Genomic DNA, 14650 nt, shown 5'->3' on the forward strand with positions numbered 1-14650 from the left:
AGAGTCTGGGAACATCAAACAAATGGGGAAAGGAACCATATTTTGGTAATAAAACCAGTTGGAAATATGCTTGATAACGTAATGAGTATGGATTTCATTTCAGTTGTCATCTGAGACATTATGATTGATGACAGGACGACATAAACTGTACCTGAGAAAGTATACGCCCTCTAGTTATCAGAGTCACATGGAATTTTTATGCAATTGAAATGTTTGATATTGAAAATGTTTGTTAAGAGATGAAATGTAATTTTATCTTCAAAATGAGAAAATTGGGTTTTCATAAGGAAAGTGCCCTGCTCGATCAGTGGCCCAACCCTGTGAAGAGACAGGGGTTATAAACGATGAAACACCTCCCTCCCCCTCTCCACTATATAAGCCTTTGACGAAAAGATAACCAGTGGTTCCAGTACGGGAGGTCTGCAGCCTCTACGTTAGAAGGACACACATGTCAAGAACAGAACTAAGCCAACCTCGGCGTGAGCTCTGGTATGAACTGGTATGAACTTTGAGCTTATTCACTACAGAAGTGCTACTTCCTAGCCGTTGAGTTAGCAGCGGCCGCTGCTAACGTGGGTTAGGAAAGGACGGACGACGGATCCAGTCTAACAACCAGACGAAGATACCACCACGTATCCAATGGACCACCATTGACATTCTTCCGAAAACAGGGAGATCTGTTGGCCAACCCGGCCAGCATCTACGACCAATCTACCGAAGCGCAGCTCAGAGTAAATATTTATTGCATTTTCCTTTTCCAAATGGGCGGTAATTTAGAATGCATAAGATAATGTATTTATGATAGCATAGCTGCTGTTTCTGTGTTCCTAAATCTTCCCGCTCTTTCATTCAAGCCCAACCCCCTTTCCTTTGTGTAACCAGCTTTCATACAGGTTCCGTCCACCAGGACGTTTTCTGTATGACATCATTGTATTCTGTGTATTTGTAATTCTGTGTGATTAGTTAGGTATTTAGTAAATAAATAATTAAACCCAATTTTACAGTGCCTTCTCCACTTGTTAGCCCAGAGTATACTCTGCTTCCTAAGAATTTAACATTATTCAATGATCCGAAAAGGGTCTGAACAGACATTTTTGGCGCACCCTGTGTGGACTCTAAAACTAGGCCGCACGTTTGGGTAATTTCGATAACAACATATGACGCCCCGTGCGAGGAATCTAAAATAGGATGAAGCTTTTATTTTGATTCAGCATATATAAAATTGAAAAGCAGAGTACATAATATACCAAGTTTATGATTACATTATGGGAATTGTAGACCGGAATTATTGGTGCGTGTGTGTTCCGGAGAATAGCCTCCGTGTTGTGCTCTGACGTAGTCAGTGGGTAGCATAAACTATACATGTATGTATGATGGCTGATAAAGCTATCTGAGAAATAGCGCGTTTGGCCAAACGCTGGGCTATTTGTGCCTCGCGCGTTTCAGACGCGTGTTGGCTAGGTCATTATTAATTTCTCGAGCGAGGACAAAGAGCCAGCCGATTGAAATTTAGGAGAGATTAGCTTGACCAGCGATAAGTATCTCTCTGTCTCTCGCGTTTCGATGCGAGTAGACCACGGTGCATTTCGTTGTTTCCCGCGAGTTCCGGTTAAAACATCGTCAAATATCGCCGAAAAGGGTTTGAACATAATACGTTATAAGTAAAACCTTTCCCTTGCCAAGGGAATCCTATGTTGAGCATTTTTCAGGCATAAAGTAGCATTAGCTTGCTCGAGATGCTAAGCTAACAAAAGGGAAAACAGCCATTTTGTTTGTGCCACATTGTAATTCATCCGACTTGAGTTGGATTTCAGCGTGTGCCAGCAGGGACCTTTGAAGAAGTCACCAGTACTTTCCTTCAAGAATAATTAGTCAGGTGACACTCAAGTCGTTACTCGTGATATCCAGACGGATATCGATGTCTAATTCAATTGAACTAATAAGTGAAATTGCCAGATTTACATTCTCAAGTTTAACAGGGAGTCAACACTGAGACCAGGGTCTCTTCCACCTTTATAACACTGTTAACAGGGAGTCAACATTGAGACCAGGGTCTCTTCCACCTTTATAACCCTGTTAACAGGGAGTCAACACTGAGACCAGGGTCTCTTCCACCTTTATAACCCTGTTAACAGGGAGTCAACACTGAGACCAGGGTCTCTTCCACCTTTATAACCCTGTTAACAGGGAGTCAACACTGAGACCAGGGTCTCTTCCACCTTTATAACACTGTTAACAGGGAGTCAACACTGAGACCGGGGTCTCTTCCACCTTTATAACACTGTTAACAGGGAGTCAACACTGAGACCAGGGTCTCTTCCACCTTATAACACTGTTAACAGGGAGTCAACACTGAGACCAGGGTCTCTTCCACCTTTATAACACTGTTAACAGGGAGTCAACACTGAGACCAGGGTCTCTTCCACCTTTATAACACTGTTAACAGGGAGTCAACACTGAGACCAGGGTCTCTTCCACCTTTATAACACTGTTAACAGGGAGTCAACACTGAGACCAGGGTCTCTTCCACCTTTATAACACTGTTAACAGGGAGTCAACACTGAGACCAGGGTCTCTTCCACCTTTATAACACTGTTAACAGGGAGTCAACACTGAGACCAGGGTCTCTTCCACCTTTATAACACTGTTAACAGGGAGTCAACACTGAGACCAGGGTCTCTTCCACCTTTATAACACTGTTAACAGGGAGTCAACACTGAGACCAGGGTCTCTTCCACCTTTATAACACTGTTAACAGGGAGTCAACACTGAGACCAGGGTCTCTTCCACCTTTATAACACTGTTAACAGGGAGTCAACACTGAGACCAGGGTCTCTTCCACCTTTATAACACTGTTAACAGGGAGTCAACACTGAGACCAGGGTCTCTTCCACCTTTATAACACTGTTAACAGGGAGTCAACATTGAGACCAGGGTCTCTTCCACCTTTATAACACTGTTAACAGGGAGTCAACACTGAGACCAGGGTCTCTTCCACCTTTATAACACTGTTACCAGGGAGTCAACACTGAGACCAGGGTCTCTTCCACCTTTATAACACTGTTAACAGGGAGTCAACACTGAGACCAGGGTCTCTTCCACCTTTATAACACTGTTAACAGGGAGTCAACATTGAGACCAGGGTCTCTTCCACCTTTATAACACTGTTAACAAGGAGTCAACATTGAGACCAGGGTCTCTTCCACCTTTATAACACTGTTAACAGGGAGTCAACATTGAGACCAGGGTCTCTTCCACCTTTATAACACTGTTAACAGGGAGTCAACACTGAGACCAGGGTCTCTTCCACCTTTATAACACTGTTAACAGGGAGTCAACACTGAGACCAGGGTCTCTTCCACCTTTATAACCCTGTTAACAGGGAGTCAACACTGAGACCAGGGTCTCTTCCACCTTTATAACACTGTTAACAGGGAGTCAACACTGAGACCAGGGTCTCTTCCACAAGGGAGACCTGCACATACAATACATAGACATACACATACAATACATAGACAAACAGTAAAGAAAAACACATTCCTCCCTAATCAATATTTGAAATTTGCCCAATCGTCCAATTGCAGTGTATTTTGTAGTTGGTTCCAGCTATGAGGTGGTGTTGTAAAACTGATGTTGACCTCACACACGTGTTGTTCTGCAGACTGATGGGGAACAGTGGAATGGGCTGTAAGGACTTATGTTACATGTATCTATATTAATCCACTAGTGTTGTTCTGCAGACTGATGGGGAACAGTGGAATGGGCTGTAGGGACTTATGTTACATGTATCTATATTAATCCACTGGTGTTGTTCTGGAGACTGATGGGGAACAGTGGAATGGGCTGTAGGGACTTATGTTACATGTATCTATATTAATCCACTAGTGTTGTTCTGCAGACTGATGGGGAACAGTGGAATGGGCTGTAGGGACTTATGTTACATGTATCTATATTAATCCACTGGTGTTGTTCTGGAGACTGATGGGGAACAGTGGAATGGGCTGTAGGGACTTATGTTACATGTATCTATATTAATCCACTAGTGTTGTTCTGGAGACTGATGGAGAACAGTGGAATGGGCTGTAGGGACTTATGTTACATGTATCTATATTAATCCACTAGTGTTGTTCTGCAGACTGATGGGGAACAGTGGAATGGGCTGTAGGGACTTTTGCAACACAGCTGTGGTTTAGCACAATCTCCTGATTTATTCCGCTTTCAAGTTGTCTTTGAACTTTCAGTTCTCCTTTGTGCAGTTAACTGAGAATACTCAGCAGTAAATTAATGTGGTTTCATTAGTATCTCTCTGCCTTCCCATTGGCTGTCTCTGGATTCTGACCCTCCCTCACAGACCACCATTTCGATGTCACATATCGATGTGTGTGTGTGTGTGTGTGTGTGTGTGTGTGTGTGTGTGTGTGTGTGTGTGTGTGTGTGTGTGTGTGTGTGTGTGTGTGTGTGTGTGCGCGTGATGCAGAAGCCTAATGGATTATTATGTGTCCATTTTCCATTTAAAATGTGTTTTGTCAGAATTTTGGGCACAGCATTTGTCTCCATAGCAACATGGACAATACTGGTTAAAGCTGAATAGTTTAAGGATCTGAGATCATTTATTGTCTTCACCTCAAACTAACCAGAGTTTCAGTAAACCAGTTTATAATCTACAGAACACAGCTTTATAAGAACACTATAAGAAGGAGAAAACATGTATGCAGTCAAATTCACTGTTATCTTTCTACCTTCCTCCATGTCTCATATTCACTGTTATCTTTCTACCTTCCCCCATGTCTCATATTCACTGTTATCTTTCTACCTTCCCCCATGTCTCATATTCACTGTTATCTTTCAGCCTTCCCAATACCTTCCCCCAGTTTAGAGATGGCTTAATGCAGTGTGCAGCATAAATTGCATAGTCCTTTAATCTCTATGGGCCAGATGGCCAGTTGGTGATGGCCACAGCATAGTCCTTTAGTCTCTATGGGCCAGATAGCCAGTTGGTGAGGGCCACAGCATAGTCCTTTAGTCTCTATGGGCCAGATGGCCAGTTGGTGAGGGCCACAGCATAGTCATTTAATCTCTATGGGCCAGATGCCTAGTTGGTGAGGGCCACAGCATAGTCCTTTAGTCTCTATAGACCAGGTGGCCAGTTGGTGAGGGCCACAGCATAGTCCTTTAGTCTCTATGGGCCAGATAGCCAGTTGGTGAGGGCCACAGCATAGTCATTTAATCTCTATGGGCCAGATGCCTAGTTGGTGAGGGCCACAGCATAAGGATATAAACTTTTCAGATGGGGGTCATAACATCCAGTCACATAGGTTTACAGCAGCTGACAGTTGCACCTTCATTGCTAATAACTCAAACGGTCTTATTCAGATTAAAACAATCTCTGTACAGATGTAGGATCTGAATTTGACCATCCTGTTGCAGGACAACGATGCTGCAATGCAGTTCATTTTAAACTTGTATTGTATTTGAGATTTAAAAAGGCTTTTGGAGTCTGTAATAGAGGCTACTTCCTCTGCAAGAAAACAGGCGTCCGCATCACATGACTGTCAGGAGTTATGTGATTTCCTCATATGAAACTAAAAGTAGCCTCCGCAGTTACAAAAAGGCTGTTGAAACTGTGGCAAACACTTGTCAGCAACATTAGAAGTTGGATAAATGTGTTGATTTGAAGGAAAGACGGGCAGACTGGTAAGTCTACTGTAGGCTAAATATAACTATTATAAAGTTATGTTGTGGTCAGACAAAGCTTGAGATATGATCCTTTATCATGCTGACTGACCTGAAGGTCTCTGTAGGAAATGAGATATGATCCTTTATCATGCTGACTGACCTGAAGGTCTCTGTAGGAAATGTTGTGAACATATCAGGTCTAGGCTACATGCTCTGGTATTTAGACTGAAAACTGATTTGTAGGTGATCAGTCCTGCTACTGATAGTTTATGTGAACAGATCTGAACAGGTTTAAACTGGTCATCTATGATATCTTGGCTATAGCTGAGGTATAGACCTTGATCTGCATATCACTAACAAACTACTACTATACATTATAACCTAGTCTACTTTACATAATATAACTTCTACATATCACTAACAAACCACTACTATACATTATAACCTAGTCTACTTTACATAATATAACATCTACATATCACTAACAACCCACTACTATACATTATAACCTAGACTACTTTACATAATATAACATCTACATATCACTAACAACCCACTACTATACATTATAACCTAGCCTACTTTACATAATATAACATCTACATATCACTAACAACCCACTACTATACATTATAACCTAGCCTACCTTACATAATATAACATCTACATATCACTAACAAACCACTACTTTACATTATAACCTAGCCTACTTTACATAATATAACATCTACATATCACTAACAACCCACTACTATACATTATAACCTAGCCTACTATACATAATATAACATCTACATATCACTAACAACCCACTACTATACATTATAACCTAGCCTACTATACATAATATAACATCTACATATCACTAACAACCCACTACTATACATTATAACCTAGCCTACTATACATAATATAACATCTACATATCACTAACAACCCACTACTATACATTATAACCTAGCCTACTTTACATAATATAACATCTACATATCACTAACAACCCACTACTATACATTATAACCTAGCCTACTATACATAATATAACATCTACATATCACTAACAACCCACTACTATACATTATAACCTAGCCTACTATACATAATATAACATCTACATATCACTAACAACCACTACTATACATTATAACCTAGCCTACTTACATAATATAACATCTACATATCACTAACAACCCACTACTATACATTATAACCTAGCCTACCTTACATAATATAACATCTACATATCACAAACAACCCACTACTATACATTATAACCTAGCCTACTTTACATAATATAACATCTACATATCACTACTATACATTATAACCTAGCCTACTTTACATAATATAACATCTACATATCACTAACAACCCACTACTATACATTATAACCTAGACTACTTTACATAATATAACATCTACATATCACTAACAACCCACTACTATACATTATAACCTAGCCTACTTTACATAATATAACATCTACATATCACTAACAACCCACTACTATACATTATAACCTAGCCTACTTTACATAATATAACATCTACACATCACTAACAACCACTACTATACATTATAACCTAGTCTACTTTACATATCACTAACAACCCACTACTATACATTATAACCTAGCCTACATTACATAATATACAATCTCTTACTTGTTGCAAAAAACCTTTCTGAATGGATCAATGATTTCCCCCTCAGATCAATCATGTCCGTTTTAGCCCTTCTGTCTACATTCTCAGATACGTTTAGAAAAGAACAGATTGAAAGACAATAAATATCCTAATTTTAATGAATAAAAATAAGTGTGAGACATGGCCTTGTGTTGCTGTACTGTCTATAACTACCTTAACAAACAGTGACTTATTATTATTATTATTATTATTATTATTGTTGTTGCTGTACTGTCTAGAACTACCTTAACAAACAGTGACTTATTATTATTATTATTATTATTATTATTGTTATTGTTGTTGTTCTGTCTATAACTACCTTAACAAACATAGACTTATTATTATTATTATTATTATTGTTGTTATTACCATTATAGTTATTATTATTATTATTATTATTATTATAGTTATAATTATTATTATTATTAATATAATTATTAATATTATTATTATTATTATTATTATTATTGTTGCTGTACTGTCTATAACTTCCTTAACAAACAGTGACTTATTATTATTATTATTATTATTATTATTATTATTTGTATTATTGTTATTGTTGCTGTACTGTCTATAACTACCTTAACAAACAGTAACTTATTATTATTATTATTGTTATTAATATTATTATTGTTGTTGTACTGTCTATAACTACCTTAACAAACAGTAACTTATTATTATTATTATTATTATTATTATTATTATTATTGTTATTGTTGTTGTTCTGTCTATAACTACCTTAACAAACAGTAACTTATTATTATTATTGACAGTTACCATGGAGATGAAATGTCATTACAACATGTTCATGTGATGCTTTAAATCACCTGACTGTTTTTATGTCTGTTAGTAAATGTTTTATTTCTCAAATAGATAATGAATAAATGAGAACAATTGACAATCAATAATTAGTTGTCACTGTGTTAACCACAACCAACATGCTGGATCTCTGTTTAGTTGTCACTGTGTTAACCACAACCAACATGTTGGATCTCTGTTTAGTTGTCACTGTGTTAACCACAACCAACATGCTGGATCTCTGTTAAGTTGTCACTGTGTTAACCACAACCAACATGCTGGATCTCTGTTTAGTTGTCACTGTGTTAACCACAACCAACATGCTGGATCTCTGTTTAGTTGTCACTGTGTTAACCACAACCAACATGTTGGATCTCTGTTTAGTTGTCACTGTGTTAACCACAACCAACATGCTGGATCTCTGTTTAGTTGCTACTGTGTTAACCACAACCAACATGCTGGATCTCTGTTTAGTTGTCACTGTGTTAACCACAACCAACATGTTGGATCTCTGTTTAGTTGTTACTGTGTTAACCACAACCAACATGCTGGATCTCTGTTTAGTTGTCACTGTGTTAACCACAACCAACATGCTGGATCTCTGTTTAGTTGTTACTGTGTTGACCACAACCAACATGCTGGATCTCTGTTTAGTTGTCCCTGTGTTAACCACAACCAACATGCTGGATCTCTGTTTAGGGGTCAGTTCTCTAAAATGAGTCTCTCTGGGGAGAGAGAGGAGGGGGACCCTGTCTCTAAAATGAGTCTCTCTGGGGAACATGACACCAAATCAAAGAGGTGAGATGACAATTTTGTTTAAGAATTATTAATAGTTTATTTCAAAAATGATATTTCCAAAAATGTTCACTTTTGTTTTTTAATCAGAAATGGTTGCTTATGGGTACCTTCAATATTACTGTTCTCAGATTTTTAATTAATAGCTTTAGATTGTGTATAATTTGTATTTTTATTGCAAAACGCTATATATCCATTGTTTAGCTGGAACACCCTAGATGCCTTCAATTACCCATTTTAAAGCCATGCCCAATTTAGGATAATTTTTTAACAACGTGATGTTGCACTCCAAAGGGATAACTTGAAATAACATGATGTAGATAATTAAATAATCAAAAGAAAACGTGTTTATTATACAATCTTAGAAAATAAGGTTCCTTATAGAACCAAAAAGGCTTCTATCACTTCCTTAATATATGGAATCACTAAAAGTTATATATATTTGTGGGTTCAGTGAAGAAGAACCTCTCGAGTTATGATCAACAAAAGGTTAATGTTTTGAGGATGTGAACCCAGCAGCTCTCCAGTGGTCAGATCAATTCCACCTGTTTTTTCCAGCGCTCGGACCGGGATTCAAACCAGCCACAGGTCCAACTCCTGCCACAGCTCGTTAATCTGCCAAAATGAAGACAAAATGCTATGCAGACATACATGGTATCACTTGTGATACATAAATATTATGCATAAATCATTGCCAAAAGCACAAGACATACTGTTGCATGTAGGTCTATATTATTTGTGGATTGATTATATAGAAATATGAAAACATTATTTTTAACTACTCCAAAGCAATTACATGTGGAGCAGGAACCACTGACTCGCTGCATTATTCTATAGTATTATCAAGACACCTGCTGTTAACTCTTAACTACTTAGGACAGCTCACGAGGTGTCCTAAATATCTGCCGACTAGGTGGGACTAGAGACTTCATGCATTGCTTTCATTTATACCCATAAGTGTAAAATGTCTTTATTCTCAGCACTTATACTACCAATTTTCTACTCTGAGACACTTTGTGGATATGGGCCCAGATCTCAAAATATTGTTATAAAAAAATGTTTGTTTAAACATAAAGAAAAATGAATATTACTAATGTAACCTACTGTAAAGACTGGGTTTAGTTGATTGTGTGGCACTGCTCATGTCCGCGTTCTGGACCTTCCCGCGTCCCCGTACGGTGTGGCGCCAAGGATATTGTCTGGTTACGCGCAGAGTTGGCTGAGGTGATCTTGGGGAATAACGATGGAGTTCACTACAGTGTTGAGACGCCGAAGTTTATTGTTCAATTAGCTTTTTGCTTTACGGTCAGGGACAGTATGAGTGTAGCCAGATCCTTTTCACTCTCTATCCTTGTTTCATTTTGTGGTTCACCGGATTCGTCATCATCATCGAGACAAACGACAGATGAACGTCCTGCTAGCTAGCCAAGCTAGTCGGTACAGCTAGGTAAGATAGCTAGCTACTCTACCAGCAGCATCCTAGTTATCCTAGCTAGTCGGTACAGCTAGGTAAGCTAGCTAGCTACTCTACCAGCAGCATCCTAGTTATCCTAGCTAGTCGGTACAGCTAGGTAAGCTAGCTAGCTAGCTACTCTACCAGCAGCACCCTAGTTATCCTATCCTCCCTCTCTCGTTGACGGATGCTGGCTACCTCTGTCCGGTTCTCCTCTCTTCACTAGGTGGACGGTAACTTTAGTGTTTAACCCCTCTGTATCCAAGGACCAATCTTTTGAATATTATTTTCGGCGCGCCTCAAGTAGGCTGGACACATTCTATTTTCTTTTTATTCTCAGCTGCCTCACCAACGTCTGAATGTGCATTAATAACTTTTAATTGCTAAATATTTCCAATAGATGGCAGCATAAGACCACGAAGCATCAGTTATAGGCTACAAGCAGCAATATGATTGACATAAAATAACATGCAACCACTGACTATATGTCCCACGATTTTCTAAAACGGTCACTCATTACTTTAGTTAGCTATATATCTGATATTAGGGCTGTGTTGCTTTTGGGAGAGAAAATAATAGTGACTATAGCAGGTATTGAACCCCGGGTAAATTATCACTAGTCAGAACCTCAACCTCAGTATACATGCATTATAAAAAATCATTTTCATATCTGATATTGGGAGTAAACAACCTCGGAATAGAAAAGACAAGAGTGCGTCTTCCAGCCCACCAATAAATTGCATAATTCAACCCTCCCGGTTAGTAAATTTACCTCAACATGCCCCTGGAGAAGGCAGAGCGACGACACCAGCTTTTTACTGGGGCTGAGTTGACTACTAGAGAGAGAAGGCAGAGCGACAACACCAGCTTTTTACCAGGGCTGAGTTGACTACTAGAGAGAGAAGGCAGAGTGACGACACCAGCTTTTTACTGGGGCTGAGTTGACTACTAGAGAGAGAAGGCAGAGTGATGACACCAGCTTTTTACCGGGGCTGAGTTGACTACTAGAGAGAGAAGGCAGAGTGACGACACCAGCTTTTTACCGGGGCTGAGTTGACTACTAGAGAGAGAAGGCAGAGTGGCTCGATGCTGGTTGATGAATTTGACAATGAATGTACCTGGAAAATAGATTTTTCTCAACTAGAGGTGACTAAATTAATGTTCAGACATTGATAATCGTTATATTAATGAAGTATAATTTCAAAACATGAGCATAAAAACATGTAATAATAAACATGAATCATCATTATATTACTTCACAGTAGTCTGTTAAATGCTTTTTCAGTCCTTCCTCTTGCGTTAGCAGTGTGGAAAGGGACAGAAATAAGCGCGGGGAGTGGTGGTGTATCCAGGGAGAACTAAACTAATCTTCTGAAATGTCATTGTGGTCTTATGCTGCCATCTATTGGAATTATGTAACAACTGCAGTAGTACTAAAAAATATGTAATTCTTTACTAAAGTAGTAATTACTCAGAATTGCAAAATATAACATTTTCTAGTTCCTTTTACCACTTATAATAAAATAAAATGTTTATAGCATAACAAACAATTAAACTGACATAAAACAAAAACACCATACATTTAGTTAATTATATATATAACAACTATTTATTTAGATGGGTGACATTATTTGCCAAAGTAACAGCCCTGTAGACAAAGAAGAGCTCTCCAGTAGGAACCAAAACATTCAAAGGACATTTTCTCAAAAGTGATGTTACAAGTTGATCAACTTTCAAAGCAGAATTACTTTCCCATTGTTCCTCTACTGTAGTGTATGATATACCATTTATATAGCTCTGAGTCTCTACTTTTATCCAACGTAAAAAACACAATTTCAAATTTTGCTACATATGACCGAATTGAAACGGTCGGTCACAGTTGAGAGGCAGATGTATAGCATTTTGTAAAAAAATATTATTATTTGTCTCTCTGAAATGAAATTAAGTGATAGATTTTAAACAAATACATGTCTGTCATTGAACAACCCCATGTCATGATTAGATAGTGAAAAAACGCTCTCTGGGCCAGTGGGACGCTTGCGTCCCACCCTAATCAACAGCCAGTGGAATCGCGTCACGCTAAATGCAAAACCTCATAAATGCTATAACTTCAATTTCTCAAACATATGACTATTTTACACCGTTTTATAGATACACCTCTCCTGAATCGAACCACGTTGTCCGATTTCAAAAAGGCTTTACAGCAAAAGCAAAACATTAGATTATGTCAGCAGAGTACCCAGCCAGAAATAATCACACAGCCATTTTCAAAGCAACTAGCATGCATCACAAATATCCAAAACACAGCTAAATGCACCACTAACCTTTGACAACCTACATCAGATGACACTCCTAGGACATTATGTTACACAACACATGCATTTTTTGTTCGATAAAGTTCATATTTATATATAAAAACAGCATTTTACATCGGCGCATGACGTTCAGAAAATCTTTTGCCTCAAATGCTTCCGGTTTATTAGCGCTACAATTTACAAAATTACTATTCGAAAACATTGTTAAAATGTAATATTGTCATTCAAAGACTTATAGATTAACATGTCTTGAATGCCATCTCTTTGCCAGATTTAAAAATAACTTTACTGGGAAATCACACTTTGCAATAAACGACGTGGTATGCCCAGAAAAATTGTCTAGGCTATACATGTTTTGAGCCATCTTGGAACGATCAACCATCAAAAATACTATTGTAAATAATCCCTTACCTTTGATTATCTTTATCAGAAGGCACTTCTAGGAATCCCAGGTCCATAACAAATGTAGTTTTGTTAAAAAAAGTTAATAATTTATCGTTAGCGCGCTCCGAAGGCTAGTGAAAATGTACCATCTGCGTCTGACTTGTCGTCAGGAATGAGCAAAAAATATATATTTAAGTTCGTTCAAACATGCCAAACGTTGTATAACATAAATCTTTAGGGGCTTTTTCAACCAGGGCTTCAATAATATTCCATTGGGATGGTTGCATTGTCTTTCAAAACGTTTCGAAAAGGGAGAGTACATCAGATTTCAGTTTCCTGTCAGGATTTGTCTCAGGGTTTTGACTGCCATATGAGTTCTGTTATACTCACAGACACCATTCAAACAGTTTTAGAAACTTTAGGGTGTTTTCTATCCAAAGCCAATAATTATATGCATATTCTAGTTTCTGGGCAGTAGTAATAACCAGATTAAATCGGGTACGTTTTTTTATCCGGCCGTGCAAATACTGCTCCCTAGCCCTAACAGGTTTAAACAATAAAAGCTAATTTACCAACATTTCTGAAAATGGATATGTAGCGTTTTGGAATTAAACTCTTCTTATGTTTCCCCATCTGAGCTCTGTCTGTCTGTCTGTCTGTCTGTCTGTCTGTCTGTCTGTCTGTCTGTCTGTCTGTCTGTCTGTCTGTCTGTCTGTCTGTCTGTCTGTCTGTCTGTCTGTCTGTCTGTCTGTCTGTCTGTCTGTCTGTCTGTCTGTCTGTCTGTCTGTCTGTCTGTCTGTCTGTCTGTCTGTTTCCGTCTGTCTGTCTGTCTGATCCAGAGCTCTTCTTATGTTTCCCATCTGAGCTCAGAGTAGATGAGAGATGTAATGTTTGTCTCTGTTGTGTTGAAGTCCAATCAAGCAGGAGAGACCAGCCTCCCCTGTTCCCAGCTGTGTGTCCATGAAGAGTGACTGGTCTATGAATTGTCCTATATTCTTTAGAGAGGGAGACTTTTCTACTGAACAAAGGTAAGAAGAACTCATGGGTCATGGTCAGTGAGTTAAACATCACTGTCTCCAGTCATTTCTCCTCTCCCATTTTCACATTTATTTTGGTTGTTTTCATAATCCATAGGCTAATCCTTTAGTCCATTTTCATAGTCCTAAAACAATATTAAACAAACACAACGTTCCCTCCCTGTGTGTGTGTGTGTGTGTGTGTGTGTGTGTGTGTGTGTGTGTGTGTGTGTGTGTGTGTGTGTGTGTACTGTAATCGCATGTTTTGTCCACAGAAACCAACAGGAGAGATCAGAGTCAGAGATTCTCAGTGGTCAGTCTTCCCAGAGTCATCAAACAGACCTGGCCTCCATATTCAGTGTATGTGATCTTGTTATGAACATTTGTTTTCCTCAAGTAAAGTTGATCTGTCAATTATTCATTATTGTGTTAATGAGAAAGCATTTCTTCTCTTGCTAAACTTAATTACTTTATTTATTTCAGTTGCTTGAAGAGAAAATTATGACATTTGTGAAGAACGAGCTGAAGATG

At 38.5% G+C, this 14650-nt stretch overlaps 1 long non-coding RNA gene across 1 annotated transcript; it reads left to right on the top strand.

Moving 5' to 3' along the window:
* Positions 1 to 5208: 5208 nt before the first annotated feature.
* LOC115186630 (uncharacterized) lies at positions 5209 to 14428 on the top strand. Its single transcript, XR_003875810.1, has 4 exons — positions 5209 to 5694; positions 8856 to 8954; positions 14015 to 14131; positions 14395 to 14428. It is a non-coding gene; the product is annotated as an uncharacterized LOC115186630 (long non-coding RNA).
* The last annotated feature ends 222 nt before the right edge of the window (positions 14429 to 14650 follow it).

Source organism: Salmo trutta, unplaced genomic scaffold, assembly GCF_901001165.1.
Source record: "Salmo trutta unplaced genomic scaffold, fSalTru1.1, whole genome shotgun sequence".
Classification (NCBI taxonomy): domain Eukaryota; kingdom Metazoa; phylum Chordata; class Actinopteri; order Salmoniformes; family Salmonidae; genus Salmo; species Salmo trutta.